The 12,319-nt window shown below is 36.4% G+C and overlaps 1 long non-coding RNA gene across 6 annotated transcripts in view; it reads left to right on the top strand.

Annotated features, from left to right (window-relative positions):
* The window catches only part of LOC120300277, a 145,662-nt gene that overhangs the window by 67,707 nt on the left and 65,636 nt on the right, over positions 1-12,319 (top strand). The gene's annotated exons all lie outside the window — the stretch shown is intronic.

The following is a 12,319-nucleotide window of genomic DNA, read 5'->3' as shown; positions in this document are numbered from 1 at the left end:
TGAAATTCATGGCAGAAGAAAACAGAAATATTTTATGATGTGTATTTTTGACCTTTTAAAAAAGAGAAACAAACATCTGATAGGAATAAAGAAGAAGAAATAGTTATTAGACTACTTACCAAAGAGTAAGAGTTAGGGTTGGGGTTATGGTTAGAGTAAGTCAAGGGTGAAGAAAGTGCAACTTCAGAAAAGCTTCAGAGATGGTGTGGTCAAAAGATTTTGGGAATAGTGTATAAGGGGGAAAAAACAGATGTCCTAAAGTTTATAGAGGCTTAAGAAACCATTTTATCTTTTTGGAGAACTTGGGCTTCTTGTTCATTCCACATTTGGAATGAGACCCTTAGTGTGTCATATAAAGGTCATAATGACCTTGAGCAAAAAGAAATGACACACTCCTGGTCTAAAGTATAGAAGGTGTTATTGATTAGTATTAGACTAATCAAATCATTACATTTGATTTGTTCTATTCTCCTTTTTCTTCTTTGAAGGAGAGGAACCAGGGGAATGCTGCTAGGATCAACCTTCTTTGTCCTTTGATAAATAGGAAGAGCATATGATTAACCTGAAATTGTTTCCACTTTACTCTGGTCCTTTAATGCAGGGCTTTTCAACCAGTGGTACGGGTACCACCTGTGGTACATTGACACCTGGTAGGTGGTACGCGACCATCCTAGAAAAGTGGTAGCGGCTGAGGGGAATGAGTTGAACCGGTGGCAGCACCGCACAAGCCTGAGTGAGAGATGGCTGTAGCTGCAGGGCTATCAGGGCTCAGCAGAAGCATCAGGATCAGTGCTGCTTTCCAGCTGATCGGCGCTTTTTCAGGGCTGTCAGTGGAAGTGCCAGGATCAGTGCCAGGTTCCAGCTGGAGCTCAGCACTGATCCTGGTGCTTCTGCTGAGCCCTGAAGAAGCACCAATCAGCTGGAAAGCAGCACTGATCCTGGCACTTATGCTGAGCTCAGAAGAAGTGCCGATCAACTGGAATGTTGCAGCATCTCCAAGATCTTATGATTTACAATCAGATGCTTGGCAACTGATTCATATTTATGATGGTCACAGTGTCCCAGGGTCATGTGAAGTGACTAAAACCTGCTGCAACCACCCAGCAAACGGGAGGAATAAAAACCAAACACACCCCCACCCCCTCTGCCAATCCTCAACAGAAATGCTCACAACAATGAAAACCTCAGACAGGAGGAAGAGCGCCACCGGGTGGATAGGCAGGTGTCTTGCTCAGCTGTGGCTTGGGGGCACTTTTTTCAGTGCCATTGTAACTTCTAACAGTCACTAAGCAAACTGTTGTAAGTCGAGGACTACCTGTACTTTATCACTTTTTTCCTTTTTTTTTTTGGTTATCAAGTTTTTGACACCTTGCTAGGCGACTGGTGATCCTCAGATATTGCCATATCCTAAAAGTGGTACAATGGATGAAAAGGTTGAAAAGCCCTGCTTTAATAAATGAATAAAACTATTAAGTTTCATCTCATCTTCCCCAACCTAATGTTCTTCAAATTTATTAGGATTATTATTCCCAGAACTCATATCTAGTATAACCATGTTGGAAAATTTTAGAATTATACTTCCTGTGAATACCCTTAAATAGGCAAGAAACATTTGCAAGAGGCAACTATCCTGAAAATCCATGGTTAGTTGAAATTCCAGAATAATATACCATAACCTCAAAGTGTTAGTTTCACAAGACTCTATCAAGAAAAGTGACATTTATACACACATTATGTTTAATTCATATAAAATGAATACATAATTGGAAGTATGTATCCACAGTACACTTTGATCAAAGGCATGCTCATTCTTAAGCAATGAAGGAGGTGTCCTCTCTTGTTTATCAAAATGCTTTGGATGCATCAAACTAGCAGATACTAACAATAGCCCAATCCTGTATAAATGAATAAAAAAAAAAATATCTCTAGAAGAATGTTGTACTTTTTCGTCCAATTCTTAAATGAAACCTTTGGTTTGATGCAAGTAATGCTCAAAGTAAGCAAAAAATAAATTAGATTTTCATTCAACCACCTACAAAATGATTTGGATCATTTCAAGAAATACATTAAAATTTCCAGGAGATTTATAAGATGAGAACGCATAATGTTACAGCTTATAATTCCCTAATTATTTCATTTTTAAGGTGTTATCTGGTATTGCCATTTCTATCTTGTGTCTTTTTACATTTTACAAAAAAACAAAAAACAAACCCATCACTGTAGCACCTTTTGAGAATAACACATTTCATTAAATTTAGTCAGAAAAGGAATTACCAGGCTTCTTCTGCTTTTTTGCTACCATAGATTAAAACAGCTCTCTTCCTACAAAGAGACCTATAAACATTTGGTCTGTCATGACCCAGAGATACCATTATAGTTTGCTTCAGAGTTTTTTCTAAGTTTCAGATATGCACAAGATGGTGGCACTGTTCTTCATCTCCTGCATAATCCAAAAACACTGCTCAATGCTTTTTAATTGAAACAAACAGAAGCATAAAAATAGAAGAGAAATTAAAATGTAATTTATTTTTCTTTATTTTTTTTCTCATAAAATCCGTAAAGTGTTACTGAACTCTTTAATCAATTCCCAAGAACTTACTTCCTACTGGATTACTTTTCCCAACCATATGGGATATGTCTAGCTACATGTTAGAATAAATGCTAGTTTGCTTCATGATCCCAAGCTAACACGTAATGTAAAATAATGTCAGTATTTTCACAAGCAAATCCATGCAATTCTTCCTGGACTATATAAAACAAAATAAAGCCATCAAGGGCACAGTATTTGTCAGTAGCAGAACAAAAACATTTTGAATATTACTAAGTGATTTCCAGTATAATATATGTAAATGTTTTTTCAACAGTCATTTATTAATTTATTCAGGTTGATATTTTAGATACAAGGTCTTCCATATTCTTCCATGCTTTTTTCTGTCACGTTGCTCAGGAAAATGTTCTGTAAACTATTGTATCCCATTTAGGTATTGATCATAACAAGTTCTGTTTCTGAGTGCCTCAATAGTAGATCTCTTTTCTGGAATTGCATCTCTTGTTCACTTTATGAATTACATGAAGCAATACAATAGTAACATGGTTTTATCTGAAGTTATCAGTGACTTTGCTGAATGAATCTTACATTTATCATGTTTGAAGGATCTTGGTCACAGGAAGGTCATTTCCAATTACTAGATCCAATAATCTAACTTTTGTGGTACCCACTTATTATCCATAGAGCTGTTTTTGAATGGTCTGGAAAATGCAACTGATATAGAATTATAGATATCGGGTTTGAATATTGAAACATACCAATGCATTTGTAATAGTTTTCATAGGCTTTTCATTTATTTTCATAGTTAACTTAGGGTGCAAATGGACCTACAATAATGTCACTGGACTGGGATCTGAAAATCTGTAGTTTATGGAATATTTTCCCCAGACAACTTCAGCTGGTAGGTGGCATCAGACAAAGGCTTGCTTTTCAAATAATTTAATAATGTTTTCTGTTTTAATCTTTATTTTTACAAACATTATTTATATGTTTATATATCTTATTTCTCAATCGTCTATCTCCCTCAGAGAGGGGGTGTACATTTATATATATAAACAACATAAAATTAATGTTAAAATTAATTTAAGATTAAAAGATGTTAAGTATATAAAATTACCATATTATAACATTATAAAATTTCAAGAAGATGAAAAATTCCAAGATGGTTTTGTAATTAATTATAGTTAATACAACTGGGGTGGGTTCTCATGGGACCAGCCAGCCCCACAATTGCATGGTCCTCTGTGGCCCCCAGGCAAAACTGCAGAGCTATTTTTGACCCCTTTGTAGAAGGCTGCCCCACTTCTGGGGATAGGATGTTCCATAACTACTAATGTGGGGTAGTTGCAGAAAGAGTCTCTTCCTAGATCCTGTCAGTCATAATTCTTTGGCCAACAGGGTCTGCTGCATACCTTCCCTGCCTGATCAAGTGGGATGGGCTGATGTGATGAGTGAAATCAATTCCATAGGTAACCTGGCCCCATGCCATTTAGCTGATGACCAAGACCTTTAATTGGATCTGGAATCCAACTGGCACCCAGTGCATCTTGCAGAAGAGGGGTGTATTTGTGTTTTTCTTTGGGCACTCAATATGGCGTGTGTGACCACTTCTGGACACTTTACAAGGGTAGCCCCATGCAGAGTATAATTGGGAAATGACCAGGGCATGAGTGACAGAATGTGTCCAGGAAGGGGCATAACTGGTATGTAACACAGAGTTGAGCAAAAGCCATCCTAGTATCGCTGCCACCTGTCTTACAATAGGAGCCATGAATCCAAGAGGAGCCTCAAGTTTCATACCAGGTCTTTTGGTATGTATTTGTCCTTTTCAGTTACATTTATATTTATTATATTATTATTGTTGTACATTTGCATTTTTCTATGCGGACTATGGCACCCAATGTTTAGTGTACATTATATCATATTTGATGGAGTTAATTTTAGTTATTGAAATATGTAACACTTCTATAACTGACTTTGTTGGGTAACTAATAAATACTATTAAACAATGTCTAGAAGATTAATTTCTACTTCCAGTTACTTACAGGAAAGCAATGCCTCAACAATGTTAAAAGTTATAATATAGAAACACTTAGAAGGAAAAGACACACAACAGATCATTAGTCCAGAATAAATGGGTTATCATAAGTATTGATTTTACAGTGATGTTATGTCAGAATTTGAGATAGATGTTCTAGATGTAAATGTCTGTGATTGTACATAGCTTGCTTAATGAAACTAGTAGCATTTTCTAACAAAAACATTTCCACACAATGCTTGTTTGGCAAATAAATACAAATTACTGGATTTCTCTGGATTGTATTTCTTGGCTGGTATTAATTGTTTTATTGAAAAATGATTATGTGAACTTATTCAAATAGAAAAAAATGCCTTTTCTATTGCATTCCCTGTGTGGTAGTAATGAAATAAATTACCATTTGGTACTTCATCATACTGTCCATGGGGTGAAAGGAAAGTCCGATGCTGTAAAGATTTTTTCTCCATAGGAACCTGGAATGTAAGATCCATGAATCAAGGCAAGCTAGACGTAGTCAAAAAAGAGATGACAAGAATGAACATCGACATCTTAGGAATCAGCGAACTAGAATGGACAGGAATGGGTGAATTTAACTCAGATGACCATCAGGTATACTACTGTGGGCAAGAATCCCTCAGAAGAAATGGAGTAGCCTTCATAGTCAATAAAAGAATAGGAAAAGCAATACTGGGATACAATCCCCAAAATGACAGAATGATCTCAATTCGAATCCAAGGCAAACCATTCAATATCACAGTAGTCCAAATCTATGCCCCAACCACTGGTGCTGAAGAGGATGAAATTGACCGGTTCTATGAAGCCCTACAGCACCTTATAGAATTAACACCAAAAAATGATGTCCTTATCATCATGGGGGACTGGAATGCTAAGGTAGGAAGCCAAAAGATAACCGGAATAACAGGCAAGTTTGGCCTTGGAGAACAAAATGAAGCAGGGCACAGGCTAATAGAATTTTGTCAAGAGAATACGATGGTCATAACAAACACTCTTTTCCAACAACCCAAGAGACGGCTCTACACATGGACATCACCAGACGGTCAACATAGAAATCAGATTGACTATGTACTCTGCAGCCAAAGATGGAGAAGCTCTATACAGTCAGTAAAAACAAGACCAGGAGCTGACTGTGGCTCAGATCATGAGCTTCTCGTTGCAAAATTTAGCTTAAATTGAAAAAAGTAGAGAAAAGCACTAGGCCACTCAGGTATGAACTAAATCATATTCCTGATGAATATACAGTAGAGGTGACAAATAGATTTAAGGAACTGGATCTGATAGACAGAGTGCCTGAAGAACTATGGATGGAAGTTCGCAACATTGTACAAGAGGTAGCAACTAAAACCATCCCAAAGAAAAAGAAATGCAAGAAAGCAAAATGGCTGTCTGAGGAAGCTTTGCAAATAGCTGAGGAAAGAAGGGAAGCGAAAGGCAAAGGAGAAAGAGAAAGATACACCCAATTGAATGCAGAATTCCAGAGAGTAGCTAGAAGAGATAAGAATGCCTTCTTAAATGAACAGTGCAAAGAAATAGAAGAAAACAACAGAATAGGGAGGACCAGAGATCTCTTCAAGAAAATTGGAGATATGAAGGGAACGTTTCATGCAAAGATGGGCATGATAAAGGACCAAAATGGCAGAGACCTAACAGAGGCAGAAGAGATTAAGAAGAGATGGCAAAACTACACAGAAGAACTATACAAGAATGAGCTTAACATCCCAGATAACCACAATGAGATGGTCACTGACCTCGAACCAGACATCCTAGAATGTGAAGTGAAATGGGCCTTAGAAAATCTGAGCAACAACAAAGCTAGTGGAGGTGACAGTATTCCAGCTGAGCTATTCAAAATCTTAAAAGACGATGCAGTAAAAGTGCTACACTCAATTTGCCAGCAAATTTGGAAAACTCAACAGTGGCCACAGGATTGGAAAAGGTCAGTTTACATTCCAATTCCAAAGAAAGGCAATGCCAAAGAATGTTCAAACTATCGCACCATTGCACTCATTTCACATGCTAGTAAAGTTATGCTTAAAATCCTACAAGCTAGACTCCAGCAGTATGTGGATCGAGAACTACCAGAAGTACAGGCAGGATTTCGAAGAGGCAGAGGGACTAGAGATCAAATTGCCAACATACGCTGGATCATGGAGAAAGCTAGGGAGTTTCAGAAAAACATCTACTTCTGCTTCATTGACTATACAAAAGCCTTTGATTGTGTGGATCACAACAAATTGTGGCAAGTTCTTAAAGAGATGGGAGTACCAGACCATCTCATTTGTCTCTTGAGAAACCTATATGCAGGTCAAGAAGCAACAGTGAGAACCGAACACGGAACCACTAATTGGTTCAAAATTGGAAAAGGAGTCCGGCAAGGCTGTATACTGTCGCCCTGCCTATTTAACTTATATGCAGAGCACATCATGAGAAAGGCAGGGCTAGATGAATCAAAAGTTGGAATTAAGATTGCCGGGAGAAATATCAACAACCTAAGATATGCAGATGATATCACTCTAATGGCAGAAAGTGAAGAGGAACTAAAGAGCCTCTTGATGCGGGTGAAGAAGGAGAGTGCAAAAGTGGCTTGAAACTCAACATTAAGAAAACCAAAATCATGGCATCCGGCCCTCTCAATTCCTGGCAAATAGATGGGGAAGAAATGGAGGTAGTGACAGATTTTATTTTTCTGGGCTCAAGATCACCTCAGATGGGGACTGCAGCCAAGAAATTAAAAGATGCTTGCTCCTGGGGAGGAAAGCTATGGCAAATCTAGACAGCATTCTAAAAAGCAGAGACATCACCCTGCCAACAAAAGTGCGTATAGTCCAGGCCATGGTTTTCCCAGTTGCAATGTATGGCTGTGAAAGTTGGACCATAAGAAAGGCTGAGCGCAAAAGAATTGAGGCCTTTGAACTATGGTGCTGGAGAAGACTCCTGCGAGTCCCTTGGACTGCAAGGCGTTCAAACCGGTCAGTCCTAGAAGAGATCAACCCCGACTGCTCTTTAGAAGGCCAGATCCTGAAGTTGAAACTCAAGTACTTTGGCCACCTAATGAGAAGGAAGGACTCACTGGAGAAGAGCCTAATGCTGGGAAAGATTGAGGGCAATAGAAGAAGGGACGACAGAGAATGAGATGGCTGGATGGAGTCACTGAAGCAGTAGGTGTGAACTTAAATGGACTCCAGAAGATGGTAGAGGACAGGAAGACCTGGAGGAATGTTGTCCATGGGGTCGCGATGGGTCAGACACGACTTCGCAATTAACAACAACACTTCATCATAAACTGTAAACTTGTATCACCTCTACATTTTATCAATTTTATTAAAACATACTTCAAATTAAGATTCTATCAGGCTATAGCTTATTTCAGACTGTATTTCCTGCCTTTGCCCACTTAAATGGGAATAAATCCCACTGAACATCAAATTACTTATTTTATTGGAAAATAGACTCAAGTGTGATAATTTGAAAGTGTTATAAATTCATCCTACAGTTGCTAGGATGAAAGAGAGAAAATGTTTTTTTATACAAAACAGGAATGAATTTAAACAATTAAAGAAATACCAAACAATTGTAGTTACTTTATTAACATTATCAAAGTCACCATATTAAAAAAAATCTAACAGTAATTTATAAGAATCTATAAAGTTAGTTACCCAGTGCTTCTTGTTTTCTAGCCATTCTATTTTGATTGGATTTGGAGACTTGATTGAAGTCTTGTATACAGTTATGAATACTTTTGGCTTCTTACTTTCTTCAAAATAAATGGAGTCAAGGTAAGCAGGCAAAAAAAATGGGACTGAGAAAGCTCATCTGGTTGTTGTTGTTGTTGTTGTTAATTGCGAAGTCGTGTCCGACCCATCGCAACCCCATGGACAATGTTCCTCCAGGTCTTCCTGTCCTCTACCATCTTCTGGAGTCCATTTAAGTTCACACCTACTGGTTCAATGACTCCATCCAGCCATCTCATTCTCTGTCGTCCTCTTCTTCTATTGCCCTCAATCTTTCCCAGCATTAGGTCCTTCTCCAGTGAGTCCTTCCTTCTCATTAGGTGGCCAAAGTACCGTATTTGAGTTTCAACTTCAGGATCTGGCCTTCTAAAGAGCAGTCGGGGTTGATCTCTTCTAGGACTGACCGGTTTGAATGCCTTGCAGTCCAAGGGACTCGCAGGAGTCTTCTCCAGCACCGTAATTCAAAGGCCTCAATTCTTTGGTGCTCAGCCTTTCTTATGGTCCAACTTTCACAGCCATACATCTGGTACAATATTGTATCAATAATTTCCAGAAATTTTGAAGAACTAAAACATAATTTCTGAGTGCTAAATACTATATATTTCTTTAAAAACATTTCAGTTGGTAAAAAAAAAATTCTTGGATTCCTGAATGTGTCATATTTGTATACATTCATGTGCAGCGTGATTTTGTGTCAGTGTAGGTAAAGGAAGACCCATTAAATATTATATTACATGTAAATTTGGTTTCTTGATTTATTTTCTATTTTTATTGTGAAAGTTGTAAATATATCCTTATAATTCAAGGAGGTTGTTGTACTGGGCATTTTGAGACTGCAACAGTATTTTATGCAATATCTTTTATATATATAGGTATGTGCTGTAACAAAGCATTGTACCAGTAGCAATGTTTTGTTTTATGACATCATTGATATATCACAATTAGTGCTCTTTATTGCTTCCTGAAATTAAATTCACAAGAGAATATATACAGTATGTATGTATGTCTCTCTGTGTGTTATGGTTTCTTGTAGGCTTGGAAAAAATAGGATTACAATTAAATGCCATCTCTATTTGTAGCATACCAATCAATGATCTTTAAAATAGTTTAAAAAGTGAGATTTTTATTTTGGATGTTAAAAAATGAACTTATTGGAAGATTTATGCTCAATTTAAAGAGACAGGATAGTATATATTTCACAACATTCATTATAGCATGTATAAAAGTTGTGAGATAGGGTAATGCTTGTCTCTAACAAAAGTGGTTGGAGATCTGGATTGAGTTTTCCCAAATATATCTCTCACTCCCAAATATAATTGCCTTTCTATGGCCAAGTATTCCTGAATCTGTTTCTAGCATTGGTCAATGCTAGTTGTAATGGCCATAAGTTTTTCCCAAACTACAAGGATGAAAAAAAAAGTTTGCATCATGATGTTGAATGCAACATGTACATCATGTTGTTATTTACACACACACACACAAACACACACAATTTCTTTCCCATTAGGATAGTTTGCTGATGGCTTTCTTCCTCTGTGGATGGTCTCTTATATTTCATAGTCTATATTCGATATTCTATATAGAGTATGCCATATAGTTTACTCAGTTAGTAGAAGGCCTAATGAAATGGCAGCAGTTCTACTTACCATATTATCTCAAAACTTTGTCCTATACTTTTTCAGCTGGAATTTGTTTGCATTGCATTTGTTTGCATTCCTCCATGCATTAAATCCAGTCCCATGCACAACACTTGATCCTATGCATATGATTCTGAGTGAAGGGGGATGCTCATACAAATCTCTGCATAGACTAGCAGTGTCGTGTGAATTTTTGGTTTCATAATAGAAAACCATAAATATAGTGCATGGTGCTAAATATGAGGAGTTTTATAAGTAGATTTTTAAGTGTTTCATATCCTATCTAAAAAGTAGATTGTGCACATTCTAAGCTCACTGGCATATTGTATAAAAATGAGATATCATTTCTATGAATTTGTGCATAAAGATTCTGGTGCTAAAGGAGGTCACAGAATTCCACAAAATTACATCACTTGTTTGAAGGGTAAAGAAAAATAGAAATTACAGCAATAAAAATTTCATTGAAATTTCATTGAAAGAAATATTGTAAAAATATGTTCTATTTTTAAATCCTAATTAATCAAATCTTAAACATTCAGCAGCTCGGATGTGCAACGCAGAAGTCTAGTAGGATTGGGTGCTTAATTTCTTGTGATTAGTCTTAGCCCATAATTTTAATTTTTTGTTTCCTGGAGCTTGAGAGTAAGATTAGGCAGCTCAGCATCAGAGTCTGGGAATCTTATTCATCCTCTGAGACTGTAGTTGAAGGTCACCGTTGACAGGGCAAGTTTATGGCTGTGGTGTGTTTGGCTTAGCCTCTTCTAGAATATCTCTTTCCTTTGAAAACTGCATATGCAGCTTGGGTATCATTTCTACCCAAAAGATCTTCAAGTTTCTTCTTTCAGAATACTTCTCTCTTCAAGTTAAAATCCAGAGAGACTATGACATCATAACATTGAGGCTTGTTTTATTTTTCTGATTTAAGCCAAGGACAAGATTTATGAAAGTATTAATTTTAAAATTAAAAAAAATAGTGTGTTCGGTTCTAATTACCTAAATATTTTGCAAATGGCATTTGCATATCTCAAAAGGTACAGAATATTTGCATATCTGACATTAATGCAACATTATATGTTCATAGCCTATTACTAATATATTTGTTTCATAGACTAAAGAGGTCAGTGTACAAACCAACAGAGTGCAGTTCAAGTACTGCTAAGGGCATTTGTCTTCAACTGATATGCAGGAGATTCAAGTGCTCAATTGAGCACTTAAATCTTAAATCTTTTTTCTGAATTGCACCCAGTATAAGTTATGCTTTAAAAAATGTTAAACTTTTGGATTTTACGTTATGAAAATATTTGTTACCATTAGAATTTGGAGAAGCTGAATCTGGTCTAATAGATCACTATGAATAATCATATCAAGGAGATTTACAGTATACATTTTAAATAGCATTGTTCAGTGTGCTATTTGATTGACAATGTGCTATATTCCATATCTGTAGAACAAAGACCATCTGAATAATGACTAGATGCAAGTAAAAAGCAGGGAAAGAAGCAGAAGACGTAAAATACGGTAGTCAATGCAGTGACCAGGACATACAGAATTTAAATGTTTAATGCCCGCATACCCAGATTTATTTTTCTGCCTTAGAACAAGCTGAGAATCCTGAAATATGAAAAAGAACATTTCCCTTTTGGATGCAGATGGTTGTGTATATACGTATATGCATGTGTAGCTTGCAAATGTGTACTGTATAGATCAGTACTTGTACTTGAACAGAGAGAGAGATGTGATAATTAGTAGCTTGGGAAAAGAAAGGAAGAGAAACGTCTGCTACTTCTGCTTTTTCTGTTTTTATTTATTTATTTGCGATACACTGACTGAATACAAGCTTTCCCATTTCCCAGTCATGATGGAAGGTTAGAGTACAATGGAATCAATACAAAAATATGAATTACAGCATACGGACACATTTTACTATGCTAGATTTTTGCAAGATAATGTCTTCTGCCATTGTAATTTACATGATATATGTAATAAAATAAAATGCAAAATAAAGGCAGGAGGAAATATGCATAGAAATGCATACAAAAAATAAAATACAAAATAAAGGAAGGAAGAGAAAACAGGAAATATGCACAGAAATGAAACAATCATAAAGGAGTGAAAGAAATTATTTATTTTATATATGTGTAGGGCCAAAGGTGCTCCATTCTGTGGATGAATATTTCTGAAAAATATTTAAAATATTAATTAATATGCTCTCAATACAGTATATCAATATATGCTAGTACATGCTAGGATAACTGGCTTTGTTATCTGTTGAATATTTTATTTTTCCTAAATGTATGGTATTTGGTATCTTGAATGTAAATGCATGCGTAAATTGATTTGCTTTTCC

Source organism: Crotalus tigris, unplaced genomic scaffold, assembly GCF_016545835.1.
Source record: "Crotalus tigris isolate CLP2741 ecotype Arizona unplaced genomic scaffold, ASM1654583v1 scf7180000017613.987060, whole genome shotgun sequence".
Classification (NCBI taxonomy): domain Eukaryota; kingdom Metazoa; phylum Chordata; class Lepidosauria; order Squamata; family Viperidae; genus Crotalus; species Crotalus tigris.
The sequence above is the reverse complement of the archived record's forward strand: the minus strand, read 5'-3'. Positions and strand labels throughout refer to the sequence as shown.